Source organism: Anabrus simplex, chromosome 14 (assembly GCF_040414725.1).
Source record: "Anabrus simplex isolate iqAnaSimp1 chromosome 14, ASM4041472v1, whole genome shotgun sequence".
Taxonomy (NCBI): Eukaryota; Metazoa; Arthropoda; class Insecta; order Orthoptera; family Tettigoniidae; genus Anabrus; species Anabrus simplex.
In genome coordinates this window covers 50777484-50804697 of record NC_090278.1, presented here as the reverse complement: position 1 = coordinate 50804697, position 27214 = coordinate 50777484, and positions in this window count along the sequence as shown.

Below are 27214 nucleotides of genomic sequence, written 5' to 3'. Positions count from 1 at the left end.
CATGGAGTGACCGGGATTTGAACCACGGAACCCAGCGGGGAGAGGCCGGCGCGCTGCCGCCTGAGCCACGGAGGCTCCCAATAATAATAATAATAATAATAATAATAATAATAATAATAATAATAATAATAATAATAATAATAATAATAATAATAACAGGCCTAATAATAAGGCAGAATCAAGAAAAATATCATTATACAACATCTAGAAAAGTTTTACTCATCACGATCAAATCTGTCATTGAATTATTTTCCTGTCAGATCTTGTCCTAACAATGATGCACACAATATTCAGTCATTTTCTTGTCACATATCATACGTAGTAAAATTCAATTATTGTAACATCTCGTGGAAAATTACATTAATGCTGTATACAAATATATCACAATAATAAGAAAGGTGCAGTGCTGTGAAATAAATGTACAAATCAAAAATAGTTTTGCATTACTTGTCCACACTGTTCTATGATACCCCTACCTACAGCGCTCCTATAGGCCAGTTATGATCTCAAGACAAAAGCAAGCTACATCCTATTACGTTGCTCAGCAACCGTTGTGAAATAATATAAATTATATGAATGTGCGTCAGAATAGAAAATAGAAAACGGTAGAGTAAGGCAAGCGAAAATAGGCGTGATTTGAGGGGAATGTATGATGATGATGCTTGTTGTTTAAAGGGGCCTGACATCTAGGTCATCGGTCCTTAATGGTACGAAATATAATGGCAATTTAAAAGTCCAAAATTAATCCAAAGATTAGAACTCAAAACGTGATGATGAAGAATGACTGGATGAATATAAATTTAAAATAATCAGCGGATCCAAGTCACAACACTGAAAGTTAAAAATAATTCAATAATCGATCCACTAGCTAGAATTCCAAAAGAGGAGTGTGGGGAGTGTGGTTTGGCGCCCATGGGGCCCAGCTGAGTCCTGACATTGCTTCCACTTACTTGTGCCAGGCTCCTCACTTTCATCTATCCTATCCGACCACTCTTGGTGGATCCGACCCGCTATAGTATTACTGACCAAGAGGCTGCTTCCAAAGCACAATCCTGAATAGATGTTGCTTGTTGTCTAATGGGATCCAAAATCCAGGTCAACGGCGCCTCATAATGGTACTTATCGCTAGCGACGTAGAACCATGGTATTTCTCATGTTGCGGTACTAATCAAAAGTAGCGTAGACTCACGCTGTCGCTCATATAGTGGTACCCATCACAGGCAACGCAGACCCACGGTGTCGCTTCATGTAGTGGTACCCATCACAGGCAACGCAGACCCACGGTGTCGCTTCATGTAGTGGTACCCATCACAGGCAACGCAGACCCACGGTGTCGCTCATATAGTGGTACCCATCACAGGCAACGCAGACCCACGGTGTCGCTTCATGTAGTGGTACCCATCACAGGCAACGCAGACCCACGGTGTCGCTTCATGTAGTGGTACCCATCACAGGCAACGCAGACCCACGGTGTCGCTTCATATAGTGGTACTCATCACAGGCAACGCAGACCCACGGTGTCGCTTCATGTAGTGGTACTCATCACAGGCAACGCAGACCCACAGTGTCGCTCATATAGTGGTAGGCCTACCCATCACAGGCAACGCAGACCCACGGTGTCGCTCATATGGTGGTACTCATCACAGGCAACGCAGACCCACGGTGTCGCTCATATAGTGGTACTCATCACAGGCAACGCAGACCCACGGTGTCGCTTCATGTAGTGGTACTCATCACAGGCAACGCAGACCCACAGTGTCGCTCATATGGTGGTACTCATCACAGGCAACGCAGACCCACGGTGTCGCTCATATAGTGGTACTCATCACAGGCAACGCAGACCCACGGTGTCGCTTCATGTAGTGGTACTCATCACAGGCAACGCAGACCCACAGTGTCGCTCATATGGTGGTACTCATCACAGGCAACGCAGACCCACGGTGTCGCTTCATGTAGTGGTACCCATCACAGGCAACGCAGACCCACGGTGTCGCTTCATGTAGTGGTACTCATCACAGGCAACGCAGACCCACAGTGACGCTCATATGGTGGTACTCATCACAGGCAACGCAGACCCACGGTGTCGCTTCATGTAGTGGTACTCATCACAGGCAACGCAGACCCACAGTGTCGCTCATATGGTGGTACCCATCACAGGCAACGCAGACCCACGGTGTCGCTCATATGGTGGTACTCATCACAGGCAACGCAGACCCACGGTGTCGCTCATATGGTGGTACCCATCACAGGCAACGCAGACCCACGGTGTCGCTTCATGTAGTGGTACCCATCACAGGCAACGCAGACCCACGGTGTCGCTTCATGTAGTGGTACCCATCACAGGCAACGCAGACCCACGGTGTCGCTCATATGGTGGTACCCATCACAGGCAACGCAGACCCACGGTGTCGCTTCATATAGTGGTACCCATCACAGGCAACGCAGACCCACGGTGTCGCTCATCTAGTGGTACCCATCACAGGCAACGCAGACCCGTGGTATTCCGCATATAGTGTTACTAATCACAAAGCGTACCTAACATAGTGGCACTACTCGCAAGTAAAGGTGACCCATGGTGTTTCCCGCGTGATGGTACTAATCACAAGTACTTTCATGGTTCTAATTCAATCATCCCTTGGTCCCCCCTTTAATTCGCCTCTTGCGAAAGGCAGGGAATACCGTGGGTGTATTCTTCGTCTGCGTCCCCCACTCACACGGGATAAAGAGAGAGAAAAAGAAGGGATCCGTCACTTCGGAAAATGAAGTAACTTAAGAAACTTAAGAAAAGCGTCAAACTTCCCTATGGAAAAATTAAATGATCATAAATATATCTTATATATCTCTCTCGATCACGGCCACTCCCTGTGGATGGGGGTTATAGAATAACACCCACGGTACCTCCTGCCTATCGTACCCCGGCGTTATTAGAGCACTCGAGGCCTAGGCAGTCTTTCATTTTCACGCCCTTGTCTTTTTTGGCCGATACCTTCATTTTCGAAGTGTCGGATCCCTTCCAGTTTTCCTCTCTGGTTAGTGTTATATAGAGGATGGTTGCCTAGTTGTATTTGCTCTTAAAACAATAATCACCACCACCACTTCTCTTTCGGTCATGGCCACCCCCTGTGGGTCGTAAGAGGCGACAGAAAGGGGCCCCAGAGGCTCTTAACTGGGGAGTGTGGTTTGGCGCCCATGGGGCCCAGCTGAGTTCTGACATTGCTTCCACTTACTTGTGCCAGGCTCCTCACTTTCATCTATCCTATCCGACCACTCTTGGTCAAATCTTGTTCTTTTCCGACCCCGACGGTATTCCGTGAAGAGGCCTAGGGAGTGTTTCATTTTCACGTCCTTCGTGGACCTTGTCTTTCTTCACTTTTCGAAGTGTCGCACCCCTCCCACTTTCTCCTCTGATTAGTATTAATAGAAGATGGTTGCCCAGTTGTACATCCTGTAAAAACAATAATCACCACCACCACCACTCGCTCATGGCCATCCATCAACGGTTGCTAGGTTACACTTTTGTCACACATGTTGGTTCATGGCACTATTTCGTTACCAACATATTTCTGATGACCTCGATCTCCAAGACATATTTATATTTTTTTTAAAATAATTCTTCAATCGTTTTGACATGAACATGTTTTATGCTGGGGGGTCATCCAAAATTTGTGTAACGCGACAAAATATGTGACGAAAGTAACGTCACGTTAGTCGTTACGTAGGCCTAGTTTGTCAAAGATGCTGTGGATTTGTATAGAGTGCGTTAAAATAGAAAGTGTACCGCCAGTGACGTCACATTAATCGTTACGTAGGCCTTGGTCGTCAAAGATTCTGTGACCACATTCTGGTGAAAGATTTCTTTAAATATCTGCATTTATTTTGATCTTATGAATTAAAGAGCGATATGCTGTATTTTAGCAATCAGTGAGAGGTAAGTGTGCTAATGGATGACTGAGAAAACTTTGTCATTCATTGCCCGTAAATTTCTTTTGTCTAATTTGTTATCTTCGTACTATCCGCACACTTTATCTTGGTGCATTTACATCCTAGTGCTGAATCGGTCGACCTCGGCGATCTTCGAGATTCATACTGGCAACCTTTGAAACACAAACTATGAATCGCTTAAGCATCGTTGTGCGACATCTGGCGTAAACTTTACGTACTGGTACTGTTGTTGTTTACACATCAAAGTCAAAGTATAGAATTCATGCTAGGAACAAGATTCGCATCGAGAGATATGTTTTATAATGTTATATAATGTGTATGTGACATAGTTGTTGGCTTAAGATGATAACGGTTTAGAAATTTCATATCGATCGATCATATTCTCGATTCAATTCAGATTTCATTTTCATTCAGTTGGCAGCACCAGGCAGCACTATCGATACCGGGACAGCTCCCTCCTTACTCCTCACCCCGTACACAAAAGTGTGCGGACAGCCCCTTTCTATTCTTTGGTATAATGTTTACAAAACTGGACAGAATCATGTGTCTAAGGCAGATACTTGTGTGGACAAAAAATATCTGCATGCAAACTAAGTTAGGTCTTTACTGAAGTAACACACGTTTTTTTTTTAGGGGCTTTACGTCGCACCGACACAGATAGGTCTTATGGCGACGATGGGATAGGAAAAGCCTAGGAGTTGGAAGGAAGCGGCCGTGGCCTTAATTAAGGTACAGCCCCAGCTAACACACAATTAATAGTGCAAATTTTGGAATTATATTTGTCCAAGTGGTCAGTTTTGTAGTATTTACTTTACAGAGCAAAATCAAAAAAAAAAAAAAGTCGTTGTGCTCCAAGTGCGATGGGCTTCGCCTACCAAGCGACCGCTGGTCATCCCGAAGGCCTGCAGATTACAAAGTCACGCATGATCAGCACGACGAATGCTCTGGACGATATTCTTGGTTTTCTACACCGGGGTCGCTATCTCACCGTCAGATAGCTCCTCACTTGTAATCACGTAGGCTGAGTTCTACCAGTGATTGGGGGGCGATAAAACATAATCACGGTATACCCTGCCTGTCGTAAGAGGCGACTTGGCAACCACGGGTCTCTTATCTGGACCGGGCATTGCTTCCACTTGCTTGTGTAAGGCTCTTTATTTCGTCTTCCCTATCCGTCCTCCCTTGGTCAACTATTGCTCTTTTCCGTCCCCGACGGTATTACATTTGCGAGACCTAGAGAATCGTTAATTTTTACGCCCTTTTTGACCCTAGTCTTTCTTTCACCGATACCTCCCATTTTTGAAGTGTCAGCCCTCTTCAATTAGAATAGAGAACGGTTGCCCAGTTATACTTCCTCTGGAAGCAATAAACCCCGGACCGAGTGGTTCAGACAGTTGAGGTGCTGGCCTTCTGACCACAACTTGGCAGTTGTCCGATCAGTCCGATGGTATTTTGAAGGTGCTCAAATACGTCAGCCTCGTGTCGGTAGATTTACTGGCACGTAAGAGAAATTCTGCGGGACTATATTCAGGCACCCTGGCGCCACCAAAAGCCATAAAAGTAGTTAGGACGTAAAGCCAATAACATTATTATTAAACTAATAATCACCACCAATACTTGGTCTGTATAGATCTCGAACCAATCCTCAGAATGAGGTAAATCTAACCCAGAACTTCCCGGTATGAGCAAACTTGTCACCCCTAGGCTGCTTCCAATTTCACATAGCGAATATGAAATGGAAGATTACGATGAAGCAGCATTTGTTAAATGTAAACACTGTTCGTTCCATAACCCTTTGTGAGAACCAATTTATTTTGAATCCACACTGAAAATAAAATCAATGAAAATCCACAGCCTGTTTCCGGTCATGCGACCGAGTCAGGAATAGAATGAATGAAGTCCCATCTAGCGGTGATGATAAGAATTGTGCCGGCTGCCGAAGCCTGTTGCACTCCTCTGGGGCAATGATTAATGACTGACAGATGAAATAAAATGATATTGGAGAGTATCGCTGGAATGAACGATGAGAGGGAAAACCGGAGAAAAACCTGTCCCGTCTCAGCTTTGTCCAGCACAGATCTCACAAGGAGTGACCGAGATTTGAACCACGGAACCCAGGAGTGAGAGGCTGCCGCCTGAGCCACGGAGGCTTCGAATCCACACTACTTATAGACAAAATAAGAGTAGTTTTAACATTCATTTAAAGCTATTTACAATGTAATATGTTAAATTTGTGTGAGGTTATTAAATAATAATAATAATAATAATAATAATAATAATAATAATAATAATGTCCGCCTCTGTGGTGTAGTGGTTAGTGTGATTAGCTGCCAACCCCGGATGTCCGGGTTCGATTCCCGGCTCTGCCACGAAATTTGAAAAGTGGTACGATGCTGAACGGGATCCACTCAGCCTCGGGAGGTCAAGTGAGTAGAGGGGGGGGGGGTTCGATTCCCAGCTCATCCATCCTCGAAGTGGTTTTTCCGTGGTTTCCCACTTCTCTTCCAGGCAAATGCCAGGGTGGTACCTAACTTAAGGCCACGGACGCTTCCTTCCCTCTTCCTTGCCTATATCTTCTCATCCCCCACACGGTCCCAGTTCAGCATAGCAGGTGAGGCCGTCTGCTCCTCATCCAAAGTTGTATCCCTAACCGTACGTTTCACGTTACAGGACGCTGCCCTTGAGGCGGTAGACGTGGTATCCCTCGCTGAGTCCGAGGGAAAAACCAACCCTGAAGGGTAAACGGATTAAGAAAGAAAGAAATAATAATAATAATAATAATAATAATAATAATAATAATAATAATAATAACAATAATAATAATAATAATTCGCTGGCTAGTGGATACACAAAAGGACCTCGCAGAAGTCGTCGTTGATCCAATGGCAACCACAAGGAATACATACAGACAAAATATATTATTATTATTATTATTATTATTATTATTATTATTATTATTATTATTATTATTAGTATTATTATTTGACAAGGTGATGGATTGTCCCCACTTCTGTTCAACGTAGTACTGGATAAGGTCATTAAAACATGGGAGAAAGAAGTACCAGGAATAAACATGGGAACGAAAAGTAAACGGATTAACATTAAATGCCTTGCCTTTGCTGACGATCTAGCAATAATTACCCGGACTCCCGAAGAAGCTAGGCACGCCATCGAGAAGCTTCACGAGACTGCAATCCTCCACATTTCCTATGAAAAAATGCAATACATGGACTCCAAGTGCACACACCTAACATCACTAGCGACCAAATATGGCAACATTTTACAAGTCAAACAATTCCAGTACTTCGGTGAAATTATTGGTAATTCAGGCAATGAAAAAGCAGCCAACAAAATGCGCGCAGAAAAACTACGTAAAGCATACCTAATCACCTGGAACTTCTACAATAAGAAATCAATCTCCACAAAAGCTAAACTCCGACACTACCACACTGTTGTCCTTCCTGAGGCACTCTACGCAACTGAGTCAGCATTACTCACCATTAACATCAATGGCATTGAGAAAATTGAGCAAGAGATACTTACGAAGACATTCGAGCCCAAGTTTCAAAAGGGTATATATTTGCGAGAAAGCTCGGAAGAACTCTATGCACTAAGTGAACGATTCACTTCAGTCGCACGCAAACGGCGTATGAAATTTTATGGACATTTAGCACGAATAGATGACTCACGACTGACTAAGAAAATATTTCTTATTATCAATGGAAACCGACAAACGAAAGTTCGCTGGCTAGTGGATACACAAAAGGACCTCACAGAAGTCGACGTTGATCCAATGGCAACCACAGACAAAAGATCAACACCCATAAATTTGCACCCAAGAATTCATCTGAGAAAAGCTTGAAACGCAAAAACTCATGGACACAAGAAAGGATGAGGAAGTTTTGGGAACATAAGAACAAGAAGATGAAGAATACCAGTGCTATTTAATGGTTCCACGTGCTCCTTAGGGGGCTAAACGAATGTGTGTATACTGTATATATAATAACTTTTAAAGTTTTGGGAGATGTCGAGGTGACGGAATTTAGTCCTGCAGGAGTTCTTTTACGTGCCAGTAAATCTACCGACACGAGGCTGATGTATTTGAGCATCTTCAAATACCACCGGACCGAAACTGCCAAGTTGGGGTCAGAAGGCCATGCCTCAACTGTCTGAGCCACTCAGCCGGGCTATTCAATGAAAATAAGGGTGACGAATAAAGATTTAGAACTTGCTGCTTGCAGTGTTGGTTACAGTTAGCACATGAGTGGCATATTTACGACCTTGTTGTAAACTTTTTATACATTGTTATTTAAAAAAATAGGGACGTAAATGATTATTACCGCACTGTCTATCATATACAAATTAGCCCTATAATATACAGCTTTGTAAGGTGCTTACAACTACAGCGCTCCTACTGGCCAGTTATGAACTCAGGACAAAGGCAGGCTAACCAATGTGAGAAATGAATATTAATGTGCTTCAGAGTAGAAAGGAGGAAACAGTAGAGAAAGGCAAGCGATAATCAGCATGAAAGAAGACAAAATGTAAATTTAAAAGAAGCATGCAACAAACTGCTATATTAATAACAAGTTTTCAAATTACCACAGCGATGGGTCGTGTGTTCGTAGAGGGCGACAACCCCCACTTCCTCTGACAGTCACGTGATCAGCAGGTGATTGATGGACACTGGGTGACGGACGAAAAAAACAATACGACCTTGAAGAATTCAAATTACACTTCTTGAAGTTTGTGGAGTTACAGAGCACAATATAGTTTAAGGAATAGTTCGAAGATAATCAGGTAATGTCGCCACATGATGAATACTCGCATATATTAGAGTGGAACTGCATAATATCCAATATCAGAACACTTATAATAATAAAGTACAATACAACTGTCACTAGTTGCAATTACACACTGGGTTGTTTCCAGGAAAACTTCCTGTATTCTCGTACAGGTTGAGTAAGTATAGGCATGAAGGTAAAGTTGCAAAAAATCATTCACACTTTACAGGTTATTTCTTCACGTTTTCAAGACGATAACCAGCCCAAAAGACACAAGGATGGTCCGAAATAAGTCACAAACTCATCTGCAGTAAGCATACTGCATTATGTTACGCAAAATCAGACTGCGAAAGGGAAATTGATCGTCCGCTAATATTAGCAGTCCTAGTTGGGAAGTAGGTCACTAGCAAATATCAGAGTAACCATAGTAACACAACATATAAATAGGAACGTGTTTCTTTATTCGCTGTGCTATGGGGCTGTGATAGGCCATGCGTAGCCTCAATCTATCTCTTATTTTTATTCCAAATTTAGCGTTGCCATGCGTATTAAAAACTAGGTTCGTAATCAATGTTAGCTTCCAAAATATATCTCCTCTGAATTTTTAATTTCCTGCAAATATTCTGAACATGTCTTTCTTTCTTTCTTTCTTTCTTTCTTTCTTTCTTTCTTTCTTAGTCTGTCTACCCTTCAGGGTTGGTTTTCCCTCGGACTCAGCGAGGGATCGCACCTCTACCGCCTCAAGGGAAGTGTCCTGGAGCGTGAGTCATTGGTTCGAGGGTACAACTGGGGAGAATGACCAGTACCTCGCCCAGGCGGCCTCACCTGCTATGCTGAACAGGGGACTTGTGCGGGGATGGGAAGATTGGAAGGGATAGACAAGGAAAAGGCCGTGATCTTAAGTTAGGTACCATCCCGGCATTTGCCTGGAGGAGAAGTAGGAAACCACTTTCAGGATGGCTGAGGTGGGAATCGAACCCACCTCTACGCATTTGACCTCCCGAGGCTGAGTGCACCCCATTCCAGTCCTCGTACCACTTTTCAAATTCAGTGGCAGAGCCGGGAATCGAACCGGGCCTCCGGGGGTGGCAGGTAATCACGCTAACCACTACACCAGAGAGGCGGGCGTTCTGAAAATGTATTTATTTATTTATTTATTTATTTATTTATTTATTTATTTATTTATTTATTTATTTATTTATTTATTTATTTATTTATTAGTTTCAAGTACCGCATTTAGGATGTTTGTTCTCCCGGGATGGTATTATAGTAAGATTGAATCAAAGTGCAGTAAAGCTAATGCAGTGGGCTCGCAGTTGCGATCAACAGTATTCTGTAAGAAGGAAGTCAGCTCCTTGACGAAACTATCTTTACATCGGTCTGTTTTCAGACCAACTTTGCTTTACGGGAGCGAAAGCAGGGTGGACTCTTATTCATAAGTTAGAAGTAACAGACATGAAAGTAGCGAGGATGATTGCTGGTACAGTACAAGCAGGTGGGAACAACGGCAGGAGGGTATTCGAAATGAGGAGATAACGGCTTAGTTTGGAATAAACTAGATGGATGAAGTTGTGGCATAAACCGGCTTCAGTGGTGGGGTCATGTGAGGCGAATGGAGGAGGATAGGTTACCTAGGAGAATAATGGACTCTGCTATGGAGGGTTAGAGAAGTAGAGGGAGACCAAGACGACGATGGTTAGACTCGGTTTCTAACGATTTAAATATAGGAGGTATAGAACTAAATGAGGCCACAGCACTAGTTGCAAGTAGAGGATTGTGGCGACTTTTAGTAAATTCACAGTGGCTTGCAGACTGAACGCTGAAAGTCATAACGGTATATAATGATGTATGATATTAGTGCCTTTTTTCGGTGGCGAAGTTAATTAAAATCTAAAATAGTTAAAACTAAACAAATTAATAGAATTAAAATGAATACAAATGAATTAGTAACTAATAAATTACTAATTTACCCCTAAAACCATTACCATTAAAAGAAGTTGAGGCTCCCTTTTGAGCACATAATTGGGTGGCCTTCTTTTAAGTTTATAGTTTGTGATCTCCATTCAAAGTCGCAACAAGCCAGATTTCTCGTTTTTGTATGCTTGATTATGAACCGAAAAATATCAATGATATGCATTGAGGACTGTCGCCCTTGTAGCAGATTCCCCATCAGTTGTTTACCTAGCCGTTTACTAAATCTTTTCAAAGAACTTGATAAATTATTCCAATCCCCTCCCAATACTCGTCCTATAAATGAATATTTGTCCCAATTTTTCCTCTCGAATTCCTACTTCGTCATCTTATAATAATCTTTCCTACTTTTAAAAGTTCCACTGAAGCTAATTCGTTTATAATGTCAATCATTCGCGCCATTACTCTGTTGACAGCTCGGAACATACCGCTTAGTCGAGCAGTTCGTCTCCTTACTTCCCAGTCTTCCCAGGCCAAAAATTTGCAACATTTTCGTAACACTACTCGTTTGTAGGAAATCGCCCAGAACAAATCGAGCTGCTTTCCATCCTACCTGAAGGAAACGTACGGTCTTCTAGTTATTTATATACCGAGCTCGATAGCTGCAGTCGTCTAAGTGCGGCCAGTATCCAGTATTCGGGAGATAGTAGGTTCGAACCCCACTATCGGCAGCCCCGAAAATGGTTTTCCGTGGTTTCCCATTTTTACACCAGGCAAATGCCGGGGCTGTACCTTAATTAAGGCTACGGCCGCTTCCTTCCCACTCCTAGCCCTTTCCTGTCCCATCGTCGCCATAAGACTAATCTGTGTCGGTGCGACGTAAAGCAACTAGCAAAAAAAAAGTTATTTATAAGATTATTGACATATGCCAGAGGAACCATTCCGATATGGTACTTTTAAACTGTACAAAATCTAACTTAATTTAATATCAGATAGAGTAATTTAGCAGAACTGCCAACGTCACGCTTACAACGAAATAAAATATCACTAGAATGCCAACGTCGCTTGCGCGACGCACAGTATATGCATTCGCTTAATCAGCTATAACATCATTTATCTTTCACGTACGCTATTGTAGCAAGTAAGGTGTTCAATGTAACTTAGGCTGGGCTGAGGGGCTCAGACGGTTGAGGCGCTGGCCTTCTGACCCCAACTTGGCAAGACCGATGCTGGTCAGTCCGGTGGTATTTGAAGGTGCTCAAATACGTCAGCCTTGTGTCGGTAGATTTACTGGCATGTAAAAGAACTCATGCGGGACTAAATCGCGGCACCTCGGCGTCTCCGAAAACCGTAAAAGTAGTTAGCGGGACGTAAAGCCAATAACATTATTATTAATGTAACTTAAAAGCTTTCCAGTCTGTTTAACACTCAAACTATAACACACCTGTAAAAAGACACATTATTAAACAAGGAATAAACACTATATATACATACATACATACATACATACATACATACATTATCATTATAGACTGTTATGAATTTCAGCGTTCAGTCTGCAAGCCACTGTGAATTTACTAAAAGTCGCCACAATCCTCGAATTGCAACTAGTGTTGTGGCCTCATTTAGTTCTATACCTCTTATCTTTAAATCGTTAGAAACTGAGTCTAACCATCGTTGTCTTGGTCTACCTCTACTTCTCTTACCTTCCATAGCAGAGTCCATTATTCTCCTAGGTAACCTATCCTCAGGTGTGTTATAGTGTAATATTTATATAGAACTTGTGTGTTCGACAGACTGGAGAGGTTTTAAGTTTCATTTAACGGAGTCAACACTGGAAAAGAATGGCTTCCTTCTTAACAAACTAAGATACCGAAGACAAAGCTTCAAGTCTTTCATCACACATTCCTCACTACAGTTGGCGTCAACTCAAGTCCTAAGCGGTCCCTTTGATGTTATACCGTCAGTCAACTGAAAAACTGAGGAAAAAATCCTTCCGCGTGTGAGCACTTCCCCTCTTTGCCCTTCTCCAGCTCGGTTCTCTTCTTGAACCTAGCGGGTAAAGTAAGCGGCTTTTATATAACATGCATAACATCAAGGAGACCGCTCAGGATTTGAGTTGAATCAGAATATAGCCGCAAATGACTCAGTCAAGGTCAGAGTATGTATAAAATCAACTGCCCTTTCCTCATCCCCTGTGATCTCAGTTGAACAGGGGCCTTGTGGGGGGAGGGGGATGGGAATATTAGAAAGGATAGGCAAGGAGGAGGGAAGGATGCGGCCCGTGGCCGCAAGTAAGTTATCATCCCAGCATTTGACTGGAGGAGAAATGGGAAGCCACAGTATACCACATCGAGGATGGCTGAGGTGGGAATCGACCCTCCGTCTACTAAGTTGACCTCCCGAGGCTGAGTGGACCCCATTCCAGCCCTCGTATCACTTTTCAAATTTCATGGCAGAACCGGGAATCGAATACGGGCCTCTGGGGATGGCAACTAATCATACTAACCACTACACCACAGAGGTGGACCACATGGTTTTAAAGATGGGAATTCTTAAGAATCTTTTTCCCTTTTTTTTTTTTTTCTTTCAAAATCATGGAAGTTCCATCTTACGAGCATGAGTTCCGTTCCACATTGCACCAATCAACAGATATTTACCTTGCGTTCTTACATCACCACGGAGGGAGAGGTGTGGGGGTGGGAAGAGGGGACAGCCCTTAGCAGACACACGGCAGCGTCAGGATTCTCTGGCCTCCTGGCCCGACGTAAATAACTGAACTCATTGTTTCTTTTTTTTTGCTAGTGGCTTTACGTCACACCGACACATATAGGTCTTATGGCGACGATGAGATAGGTCTAGGAATGGGAAGGAAGCGGCCGTGGCCTTAATTAAGGTCTAGCTCCAGCATTTGCCTGGTGTGAAAATGGGAAACCACGGAAAACCACCTTCAGGGCTGCGGACAGTAGGATTCGAACCCACTATCTCCCGGATGCAAGCTCACAGCCGCGCGCCCCTAACCGCACAGTCACCTCTTCCGGTATTCATTGCTTCAAGGGAGGCGCCGTGATGTGAGGTCACTGAGCAAGTGTCGTACAGTATTTGTGTCCGCTATTGATCTCTGGGCGATGTCCCCGCTATCGTGACCGGCCCGGCCCTTGAAAACACGAGGCCCGTTGACCCGCGGATGAGCATATCACACAAAGTTCGCTTTCTCCTCGACCTCGACGACAGGTCCTTGCGTGCAGGAATGAACCTCATTCTCACAAAACTCAATGATATATCTACTCTATCTGTCTTCTCTTCTATATATACATTTATTAAACTGTCTTTCTGTTAGGATATTTCCAACTTTCAGTGTATACTTCACTTTTATCTCGAATAAGGTCAATAATGAAAATTTCTACTTTCGGTTTCATACTGGTGGTGGTGGTCGTGATTATTGTAGAACAGAACAGAATAGAGTTATACGTTAATAAAATGTTTATCCTTTGTCCAACATAGAAACAAGCTAAACCAAAATTTAGCTTATTTCTTCTCCTTCTTCTTCTTTATCTGTTTACCTTCCAGGGTCGGTTTTTCCCTCGGACCCAGCGAGGGATCCCACCTCTACCACCTCAAAAGCAGTGTCCTGGAGCTTCAGACTCTGGGTCGGGGGATACAACTGGGGAGAATGACCAGTACCTCACCTGCTATGCTGAACAGGGGCCTTGCGGGGGATTGGAAGATTGGAAGGGATAAACAAGGAAGAGTGAAGGAAGCGGTCGTAGCCTTAAGTTAGGTACCATCCAGGCATTTGCCTGGGGGAGAAGTGGGAAAGCACGGAAAACCACTTCCTGGATGGCTGAGGTGGGAATCGAACCCACCTCTACTCAGTTGAACTCCCGAGGCTGAGTGGACCCCGTTCCAGCCCTCGTTCCACTTTTCAAATTTCGTGGTAGAGCCGGGAATCGAACCCGGGCCTCCGAGGGTGGCAGCTAATCACATTAAACACTTCACCACAGATGCGGACTTATTTTATTCTACGTTTAATTATGTGGAGTAGGAAGTTTTATCGTACCCAGTTTAACGCAGGTGCACGGAGACAAAAAATAAAACCGTTTTAATTTTAGCCTGTCATTCTGATGAGCGTCATAACAAGCCGAATTGTTTACGCCTATGGTCATCCACTACACTAAGGAGAGATTCACAATATTTACAAAAACCTTTTTCACAAATATCAGATGAAATAAAAACATGGTATGCAGATCAACAATAAGTTACTTTAAGACTATTAAAGTTTGGTGACGGTCAAATTAATACTTTTAAAGTTGTGAATTTTCAAAGTGAGCGCTGCATTGGAAATGAAAAAATGCCGGCACTTTTTCTTTGTTCAACCTGCGTTAAAATTTTAACTGGGTACGATAAACATTTCTATTCCATATAAGTAAACTAGAATAAAATAAGGTAAATATTGGTTTAACTTGTTTCTATGTATTTTATTAACGTATTAACATGACAGTAGGGAGGGCGCAAATAGGGGTGGGGGGGTAGAAACCCCACTTTGTTGAAAAGAAATTAAATTTTTATTCCATTTGAGCCACCTAGATCTAGGAATTATAAAAAAAAAGCAAAGTACATATTAACCATGTTCTGTATTACCTAATTATTTTCTTTACTTTCTTTAATTATTAAAAAAAAAATACTTAGCGAAAATGTTATTCGACGCAGCTACCCGATTTTTCGACGCCACGGCAAGTGATGGAGACTCGCGCAGAAGCGTGCAGAAGCGGGATTACAATCTGATGGCACAAAACGTTAGTTGCGCACATGGGTGAAAGTTTTATTGTAAGCTCACAGGACAAAAGTTAGTCACCCTAGTGCACACGAACAGATGGCGTAGCTAACGAGTTACGTGCTCAACACCACGCGTAGTAGCGATCAGTGAGCCATTGATGTTTCAAGCGGGCAGTGTACGTCAGCATGGGTAGATACAGTATAAGGATGTGACAGAGTGGCAGAAAGCGCCCATGGCCATACGATGCGTGAAGTTGCAGGATTTGTTCGTGTTTCGCAGCGGAATGTTCAACATGTATACAAGAAGTGGTGTACCGGTACTACACGTGGCCACCAAACACGACGTCAGAATTGTGGTCGGAAAAAGAGAGGGTCCGGAGACGCATTTCACAGCTTGTGAATCGAAATCGCTCCCAAACCTGACAGGAATTGCTGCAGTCAGTGAATGAAGATCAATCCTAACCTGTTAGCGAGAGAAAGTTGCGACGGGAACTACATGCTATGAACATTTGGAGTCGGTCACCTCGCAAGAGGCCATTGATTACTCAGTCACATAAAGCTGCGTGTCTTCAATCGGCTAGATATCATCGAACATGGACAGTGGCTGACTGGCGAAATGTAATGTGGTTTGACGAATCACGTTTTTGCCTATATTCCAATGACGCATGTCGTCGAGTGTACCGAAGGCCAAATGAAGCATTTCATCCTGGATGTCTGCGAGTTCAGGTTCAAGCCAGAGGAGGGTCTGTGATTGTTTGGAGGTGTTTTTCGTATCATTGATTGGACCCGCTCACTGAGATGCAAAATAACATGAAGCATGTTTATTTAAACATCCTGCATGATCAGGTGTTGCCTTTCAACAAACATCTCGATTTTTCAAGATGACAACGGTGAAGTTCTTCGGGCTGGACACATATGTGACTGGTTTTATGAACACTCCCCCAAACTATTACATCTCGATTGGCCTACAAAGTCACCTGATTTGAACCCCAATGAAAATCTATGGGACATATTGGAACAGCGGTTAAAACGCCGACACCAGCATCCCGGCAGTTTGGTGGAATTGAGCGATCACTTCCTCAGCGCGTGACGTACCTGTACGATCCTGTAGACTCATTTCCTAACAGAATCCAGGCGGTTATCAAGTCCAGAGACGTAGTTACACGGTATTAAATGAGCTCGTAATGATTTCTCCAGGGATGACTAATTTCTCTGTCCGGTGAACTTATAGTATTAAATCAAAATCACAAAAAATCTGTTTCTGCAGTGAAGTTGGTAAACTGTCAACCTTTTCTGTCGAAATTTACTCAGAAAGCAAACACTTATCATTTTGTAGCTATTTTGTTCCAATAATCTTGTCTACCCCAAACTATGTTCCCCAGAACCCCAGTACTTTTTCTTGTCTACACATTTTTATGCCCCCTCCGCACTTTTAATTCCCAATCGCCACGACTGGAATGGAATACTCCCACCTACTAGTTGTTGATGATGATGGTGCTTGTTGTTAAAGGGGCCTAACGTCTAGGTCATCGGCCCTTAATGGTACGAAATGAGACGAAATGAAATGACCAATTAAAAGCCAAAAATCCTCCACTGACCATAATTGAAACGCGAGGAGAATGGATGGATGGATATGAATTTAAAACGATCAGTGGAATCGACCCACAGTACCTCACATGCACAGAAGCTGGCATAGAACAATAGTATTACTGACCAAGGGACTGCTTCTATAGCACATTACTGAATCGATGATACTTGTAGTGGAAAGGGGTCCAAAATCCAATTTAGCGGCCCCTCACAATGGTACTTATCGCTAAGAAAGTAGAACCATGGTATTTGTCATGCTGCGTTACTAATCAAGAATAGCGTAGACTCGCGGTATTCCACACATTATGGTACTACTCACAGGTAATGAAATTCGCACATGTATTACAGACCTACGCTGTTTCGCACATTGCGGCGCCATTGACAGGCAACGCAAACCTATAGTGTTCATTACATAAGGGTACTAACCACAGGAGTCCCGTGTTTTCCTCATATAGTGGGTACTAATCATAGGCAAGCCTGAACCATGGGTTCCCTCAGCCCATGGTGTCGCTCATATAGTGCTACTAAAACAGGTACTGTAAAAGCCGTCGCACTCTCGTTTGCTGCGAATCACAAACCTATTTGGTACCCAACATAGTGGTACTACGCGCAAGTAAAAGCGACCCCGCGTGGTGGTGCTAATCGCAAGTAGTTTCATGGTTCTAATTTGATCATCCCCTGGTCGCCCCTTTTAGTCGCCTCTTACGACAGCAGGGGATACCGTGGCTGTATTCTTCGTCTGCGTCCCCCACCGACGGGGAGTTCTAAAAAATGAGGAGGGTATTCATTGAATGTAATTCAAATTGTTTTGGATACGCACATTTGATCTTTCTTATTACATTTAGTGTCTGGCTCCATGGCTAAGTGGCTGGCCTTTGGCCTAAGAGCTCCAGGGTCGGGGATTTTAACCTTCATTGATTAATTCCAACGGCTCGGGTGTGTGTCCTGGTCTTCACCATTAGAATTCTACATAGGTAGGGCCCCATCCTCAAAGGCACGCAGGTCGTCTATAGGGTCTCAACTCGAAAGACCTGCTCACGCCACCCGCGAGTGGTCGCTATATGAGATTTTCTCTCACATCATTTTTTATTGTGATATTACTTCACAGTGATAAAAGGGAGGTGACTGTTTCCCTCTTCTAGCTGAGTTTATAACTGTCGTGAGTAGAGCGATTCACATTTGAAGGGTAAGCACCCCCTCCCCTAGTCAGAACAAAGGTTCCTATGTGTCCGTGTGCACTTCTTGTTTTTGAAAATGTTATTGTGTTCAGAAACCTTGCTTCGTAAGTAGATATTACTAGATATAATGCATGTGTGAGATTTTACTTTTTACAACAACAGGACGAAAGTTATTTTTATGTACATGGCATATGTTATTTTAAGTAGTAATTTGTGTCTTTAATAAACAGCTAATCATTTAATTTTTATCTAAAATATACAAGGTAAAACTAGCGTTTCATTTCAGTAGTAAACTTCAGCTTTCCGCCCCAACGAAACTGTGAAAAATTTCATATTTATTTTAATGTGAGAGAAAGTCTCACGCGCGACCACTCACGTTACATTTCGGCTAGCGACCACTCGCGGGTTAATCAAATGCAAAAGAAAAATATATTTAATAACATGCACCGTTTTCACTTTTAATATTTGTCGTTTTCTATTATTCAAATTTTTCACCCCCTCTCCCCCTACAATTTTCTTTCCCAAACAGTAAGACATGAGTATCATGTTTGGTTGAGAGCTATGCTGGAATGATCTCGGTCATTTTGGACATTCTTCTGACCCCTTCTAACCCCCATCCCGATTGGGAATGAACTTTGGCTCAAACGGCATCCAGTGTGTCACAGTTCATCTCAACTACCCCAAAGGCTATGAATTCGCCACTAATATCGGTCATTTTTCGGACTTTTACATTTCACCCCTTCCTTTAGGTGGGGGGGGGGGCTAGGGGTTTCTTCCCCCTACAGTATTTTTTCTGAATAGTAAGTTAAATGTGTATCTAGTTTGGTTGAGAGCTATGCTGAAACATACACACACATTCACCCGTAATTTCTGTCATTGTCATCTTCACTACTTCTCACCCCCAATGGGGACTTTTCATTTTTATATACCGTACATGTAAGAAGGAGAAGAATAAAAGTTTAAATTAAGAAACACATCGTATCTTCACATACTTTTGGTCAGGCAACCCACTGATCAGACTTGTCATGCAGTTTGCTTACCTTACCTTTTTTTTTTTTTTTTTTTCCACCCTTTTCATCGCCTATGCCGAACTACCCATCAGATTTTCGTTCAAACCACTTCCTAAACCCTCCCAGGAGTAATAAAAACAAATCTTGAATTTTTAGCCAGATGGCTCCTGTAGTTCTTGAGTCCATTCGAGACATACAAACAAACATTCATTTTTATATTATTATTATTCTTCGTTTAGGCCTACGATGGACCACGTGGTTCTTAACTCTGTTGAGCTCTTTTCTTCCTCTTAGCCCAGTATTCCTTCATTCTAGAGCTATGGATGTCTTTTCTTTCTTGATTCCATTTCACTCCTACTCCTGGACGCAGTGATTTAGCTGTTGGTGACTGGAGAGAGTCAGATGTCTTGACTAACTTTCTGAACTTATCTCGGTTGTAAATGTCAGTGTGATCAATGTTTAGGTATTGTAGGTCTTTCCGCACTAAATTAGTCCATTTGGCATTTGTTGCTTTCCCTCTAGATACAGTGTTGAAGTGAGTCTCTGGCTATCCATACTGACTACGTGACCATAGAACATTAGTCTTTTCTTCCTCATAGCTGTTGTAATGCTCTCTATTTTACTCGTGCCTGATTCTGTACCCATCTCCTTCTTTAATGGGACCCATAATCCTTCTGAGGATCTTTCGCTCTTTCAGTTCCAGTTTTCTGAGTTGTCCTTTCCGGGCATATTTAGGCATTCTGAGGCGTACAGTACAGATGGTCTTACTACGGTGTTGTAGTGTCTACTTGTATATGTTCTTACAAAGATGATAAGCTCTATATAATTTAGTGCATCTACTCTTCATTGCAAGATCCTCATTAACATTTGGGGTTATCCACTCTCCAAGATACACTAACTGACAGAGCAAATGTAACACCAAGAAGGAGTGGTCAGAACTTCATGTCAATTGCAGGGTAGACTGACGTCACTGAGGTATGCTCATGATGTGAAATGCGCCGCTGTGCTGCGCACGTAGCGAACGATAAATGGGACACGGCGTTGGCGAATGGCCCACTTCCTACCGTGATTTCTCAGCCGACAGTCATTGTAGAACGTGTTGTCGTGTGCCACAGGACACGTGTATAGCTAAGAAAGCCAGGCCGCCGTCAACGGAGGCATTTCCAGCAGACAGACGACTTTACGAGGGGTATAGTGATCGGGCTGAGAAGGGCAGGTTGGTCGCTTCGTCAAATCGCAGCCGATACCCATAGGGATGTGTCCACGGTGCAGCGCCTGTGGCGAAGATGGTTGGCGCAGGGACATGTGGCACGTACGAGGGGTCCAGGCGCAGCCCGAGTGACGTCAGCACGCGAGGATCGGCGCATCCGCCGCCAAGCGGTGGCAGCCCCGCACGCCACGTCAACCGCCATTCTTCAGCATGTGCAAGACACCCTAGCTGTTCCAATATCGACCAGAACAATTTCCCGTCGATTGGTTGAAGGAGGCCTGCACTCCCGGCGTCCGCTCAGAAGACTACCATTGACTCCACAGCATAGACGTGCACGCCTGACATGGTGCCGGGCTAGAGCGACTTGGATGAGGGAATGGCGGAACGTCGTGTTCTCCGATGAGTCACGCTTCTGTTCTGTCAGTGATAGTCACCGCAGACGAGTGTGGCGTCGGCGTGGAGAAAGGTCAAATCCGGCAGTAACTGTGGAGCGCCCTACCGCTAGACAACGCGGCATCATGGTTTGGGGCGCTATTGCGTATGATTCCACGTCACCTCTAGTGCGTATTCAAGGCACGTTAAATGCCCACCGCTACGTGCAGCATGTGCTGCGGCCGGTGGCCCTCCCGTACCTTCAGGGGCTGCCCAATGCTCTGTTTCAGCAGGATAATGCCCGCCCACACACTGCTCGCATCTCCCACCAGGCTCTACGAGGTGTACAGATGCTTCCATGGCCAGCGTACTCTCCGGATCTCTCACCAATCGAACACGTGTGGGATCTCATTGGACGCCGTTTGCAAACTCTGCTCCAGCCTCGTACGGACGACCAACTGTGGCAAATGGTTGACAGAGAATGGAGAACCATCTCTCAGGACACCATCCGCACTCTTATTGACTCTGTACCTCGACGTGTTTCTGCGTGCATCGCCGCTCGCGGTGGTCCTACATCCTACTGAGTCGATGCCGTGCGCATTGTGTAACCTGCATATCGGTTTGAAATAAACATCAATTATTCGTCCGTGCTGTCTCTGTTTTTCCCCAACTTTCATCCCTTTCGAACCACTCCTTCTTGGTGTTGCATTTGCTCTGTCAGTCAGTGTATTTGAATGAGTTGGCCTTGTGTATTATTTTGTCCCCCAAAGAAATGAAGTTGGGTGCTTCTCTGATGTTGGTCAGAAATTCTATTTTTATTGACAGCGATCTTCAGCCCTACTTTAGCTGCTATGCGTTCTAGGGAGGATAGCTGGTACGTAGCTTCTTCCATACTTGAAGCTAACAGTGTGAGGTCATCTGCGAAGGCTAAGCAAGTGACTGTTAACTTGTCTTTCTTTTGTAGCCGATTTTTAATCCAGAGTTGTCAGCTAGTGTGTTCGTCCATTCCCGAGTGACCTTCTCCAGCAGACAGTTAAACCGGATGGGGTACACACCATCTTCTTGTCTAACACCTGTTCTGATCTCGAAGCTTTTTGATAATACCCCTCAGAATTTGACTTTGGACATGGTGTTCGTTAGAGTAGCCTTCACAAGATTCAAAATCTTCTTAACCAGTCCCATTTCACTTAACGTCTCAAAGAGGGACTGTCTGTCCACCGAGTCGTAGGCCTTTTGGAAATCAACGAAAATTGTTATATAGGGTGAGGTGCTGAGGTTTTTGTAGGTAAAGATAGTTTTGAGGTTCAGAATCTGCTCTGTGCATGACCTTGACTTCCTAAATCCAGCTTGGTACTCTCCTATGCGGGAGTCTAATTGTGCCTCCACATTATATAGATTTATTTATTTACTTATTTATTTAGTATTCGCTAATCGGCCACCTAGGTACCACGATAAGATTCATTACATATTCTAGCGTTATTCAATTTGCGATTGAACCAGAAGGTTTTCATTAGCTCGCTGTGTCGAGCAGGCTTTCATCCGACCACTCTGCATCTCAGAAAGTCACAAAAGTCGCAATGCTTGTTTTGAAAAAGCCTCGTTGGTCCGCGTCTTCTGGTCGTAGGCCCATTTCTTTGAGTTTTTCCTTGACATTAATGTACCAGGGAATTGTAGTTTTCAGTTTTGAGTCAAAATGGTTAAAAATGCGTTTTGTCTATTGAGAGTCGTACGTGCGTCGTAGGTGACCGAGGATGCGAACCCTGTGTTTGCGCATTGTGTCCGTGACCTTCTCTATCTTAGAGTAGATTTCTTGTCTGGATTTTCTCTAGATTTCGTTTTTGTGGTTTGGGCCAAGCATATTTGGAGAATCTTACTCTCTTTTGGCTCTAACTTAAAGAGTGCACATTTCTGAGAGATGATAAGACATTCTGACGCATAGAGAGATACCGGCTTGACGATATTATTATTATTATTATTATTATTATTATTATTATTATTATTATTATTATTATTATTATTATTATTTCATTATCGGTTTAAATTGCAGGGTTGGTTTTTTACACGGACCCCCCGAAGGCCAGTGTCCTAGAGCGTGAGACTTTGGGTTGCGAAAACAACTGGAAAGGAGGACCACTACCCCGCCCAAGCGGCATCACCTGCTACGCTGAACAGCGACCTTGTGAGGGAGTGGGAAGATTGGAAGGGATAGATAAAGAAGAGGCCGTGGCCTCAACTTATGTACTACACCGCAATTTGCCTGGAGAGAAGAAGAGGAAACCACGGAAAACCACTTCGAGGGTGGCTGAGGTGGTAATCAAACACTCCTCAATTCCGTTGTCCCCCCGAGGCTGAGTGGACCCCGGTCCAGTCCTCGTACTACTTTTCGAATTTCGTGGCAGAGCCGGGAATTGGACCCGAGCCTACGGGCATGGCAGCTAATCACACTAATCACTACACCACAGAGGCGGGCATTATTATTATTATTATTATTATTATTATTATTATTATTATTATTATTATTATTATTATTATTATTATAATTATTATTATTATAGTTAGTTTGTCTATTACAGTAAACATTACAATTAAATCTGATAACGTTTATACACATTTCACAAAAAGTAACATTTCTTTTGTCTTAGATGTTAAACCAGTGTTATACCAGGTGCATGCATAAGTCTTTTCCGGTTTCACTAAGAGATGGCGCCAGCGAACAGTACGCAGCGTATGAATTTGACACATACGTCAGTTTGTTCGTCTGACATTAACCTACCGACACACAAAAGTTGAGTCCACCAAACACTAGCGTCTCTGTTGTGTTGTTCAGTGATCATGTCGACGTTTGTGACTGAAAAATAACATTTGCGGCACGCATTGATTTTCTTATGTAATCAGAAGAAAAAGTCTGTGGAAAGTCATCGTTTGCTGCTAGAAACATATGGTGAACATACTCCATCGATTTTAAGATGTGAGATAATTTAAATATGGTGATTTCAATGTGAAGGACAGTGCACGTCCTGGTAGATCACACAAGTGCGAAGACTCTTCAGTCCCAGCGAAACCGTTAATGCACAACGCTGTCGCCAACAAATCATTAATTTAAATCACGCATTGATCGAATGACGACCGGAATGGGCCACAAGACATGGCAAAGTGATTTTGTTACAGGACAATGTGCCGTCTTACACAGCAAAACCAGTGAAAGACACCTTGAAACCGCTTGGATGAGACATCCTTCCGCACCCACCGTACTGCCCTGACCTGGCGCCATCTGAACTATCAGCTCTTCGCAACAATAGGACACGCGCTTGTAGAGCAGCACTTCAGCACTTTCGAGGATGTTGGAAAATGGCTCGATGAATGGTTTGCTGCAAAAGACAAGCAGTTTTTCTGGCATCGTATTCATAACTTACCTGAAAGATGGGCGAAGTGTGTAGAAGCCGATGGCCAATATTTTGAATAAACAAATAATGAATTTCCCTTGAAAATTGCGTATTTCCTTTACCACAAAAACCGGCAAAAACGTATGCATACACCTGGTATACATTCAAGGACCAACATGTACCCCACCCCTCTTCTTCTTCTTCTGCGCTAATGGGTCACTTAGGACAACATTTGTTGAGCTTTCCTCCTTGCCCACTAGTTCTCCATTTTCATCGATTGTTGTAGTTTCTGTTCCTCCGATCAGGTACGTCGTGTTGGTTTCTTCTCGTCTTCCTCAAATCTCCTTACGTGAACTATTTTTTTGATTACATTTCTATCATGCAGATTTGGCGATTCTAATACAGTGAGGTCTTTCTCCACTTGCTTGTACGATTTTGATCTCGTACGTTTGATTTGCAAAAAAAAATGTGTATTTGATAAGTAAGCCTGTTGTTATTCATTCTTTCCAAATGGCTTAAAAATTGAATTCGTCGCATTCTCATTAGTATCAGTAAGTTTAGATATTTTGAAATATATTTCCAAGTTGGGTTTGGGGTAATGTATTCCATTTTTCATTCTTGGTCCTAAGATTTTTCTCATTATTTTCCTTTCTTTAATCTCTAATTGTTTCTTTAAATTTGCATGATGTAAGTTGAGCGTTTCTGTAGCATAAAGAGCTTCGTGTTTGATCACTGTTAAGTAATGACGAATTTTACTTTTCCAGGACAAGCACCCTTTGTTGTTTTTTATTATTTACATTAGCGCTTATTTTCTTTTGCCAGGCCGATGACCAAGAGGTTAAGCCCCTTTAAATAACAATCCATTTTTTTTGGTAACATAGCTTTCAAAATACAAAATGACTTTGCTGGCTTTCTAAGTGATATCTACTCGTTGCTTAATCATTTTACAATTATATAGAATTCTCTTTCTATTTTTGCGCTAGGTTCTCTATTGACTCTTAAATGAGTCTGTCTTTTACACACTCTCAACAGATGTGCCTCTTAGATTTTTCTTCGTGCAACAAACAATGATTCTCTTTCTGACCCTTGTTCGTATAAAGAGTGGTTGGTAACAACATGAACCAGATATATGAGCGCTACAGGGTTGGTCATACTGATAAATAAACGGAATAAAATAATAAGATATCTCGCGCAGCTGTTATTTTATCAGCTGCTGAAGTTAGCCAATCAGATCGCTTCGCCGGCGAATTCAAATGGTTTTGCGAAGCGGCGGTGCTAAATCCGCACATGGCTTGTGCCCCGCTTGAGAGTGCCAATAGAAGAAATAAACTTCTCCAGGAGAGGGACTTGAACAGGGACCTCCCTACTGTTAGGCTCGGCCCATAGGAAGCACGCTACGATGACATTGACTGAAACCCACGGTGTGTTAGTGCTTGATCCTGAGCAGCTGATAACATGATAGCAGTGTGAGATATCGACGTAATTTTTAAAAGTTACTAATCAGTATGATCAACGCTGTAACACTCTGTTTTCGACCATCGTATGTACCCATTAACCATGACACCTGTAACGGCCACTCACCTACTTGACTTACTCAACACACTCATTTATTTGGCCTTGTATTCTCGCTGCTGCCTCGCATAGCGCCTGACCTGCTGGACATCTCACTACGTACTGAACTACCACTGGGCTACATCACTATCTGCTGTTTCTCGAAGCCATGTGCACTTCACGAACTTTCTGCCGCCCTATAAATTCTTCCCCCGATCCCTCGTTTCTTCAGTCTGCAGTGACAAGTGTGTTCCAACAGCACCGCATTAGAGGGACATCGCCAGACGGAAGAAGATAGCCCCTTGCACCACGCAAGGCTTGGCTCTTACCCCCTTCTCCAAACGGAGACTTGGCACTAGGGACCACTGGCTGCTGGACAATGAGACGAACCTGTGGCCCAAAGCCCAGACGCTAGTGGACCCGAGCCGACCCGGCAGTGACATGAAGGACTGATCCCCATAATAATAGACAATGGCAAGGAAATGGTTATGATTGCATGACACTTATTCCTAACTAACACAACCTCTGGACTTTTCCAGCCACATCCTTGCATGTGCTATCAGGTTTTACATGTAGGCTCCTTCTCTTTTCTGCCTATGTGCTCTTTCCCTGACCCTTCAATACCACACCTTAACACCGCCTTACCAACACAAACTCTAGCCGTGGTAGCGAGTCTTAACTCGGAAACCGGCAGATACTCCTTCTATCACTTCCCACTCTCCCCTGCTATCTCTTTTCTTCTTAGAAATTAATAGCATGTCGGAGGCCATGTAGAATGAGTTGATGGTCACGCGGGGGAAGCAGGCTTCGGGGGCCCTCACCGAAGAAAAAAATCGGTCTTCAGTCCAGCGCTGATACCGAGTGAGGTTAGAGGGTTCCCGGTATTTTGCTGAGAAACTCGATTTTTAATATCTTCCAGATTGGGTGAGCAACAGCGTCTTATTATTCATTATTATTATTTGCCCAGTGGATTTTGGCAACCAGGGCCTAATTTTAACTTCATCTGCATGGCCAGTTTGAGCTGTACATGACTTTTTAATCAAAATAATGGCAACAAGATAATACAAAGTGTGAAGAGGTTTGAATTATTGAATATGGGCCTGGACTTAGCAAGCTCACTATGAACTATCCACGTTTTTACGTGCTTGGGCGACTCCTGCTGTTGTGATCCCGTCCTGTACCTTCCCCATTGCCCTCCTTTTCCCTTTCATGATTTTAAAACTGTGTTCATTTATCTCGTTGGGCTTAGGCTTGTACTTCACTACATCTCTTTTTTAATTGCCTCATGTAAGATTTTGTAAATGGTCTAGGGCATTCTTGTAAATATGTTATTTCTAATCAAACGTTGTTCTTGTGCAATGTTGAACTTAATTCTGGTTATCTTTAGAGTGGAAATTTTATTTTGTCTTGGTTAAACCTTACTGTTATTATTCTTGTTCCTTCCACGGACCTCTCATCAATCCCAGCTTGTTTCTGATTGCATATCTTGCCAATGTGTCTTTAAATGATC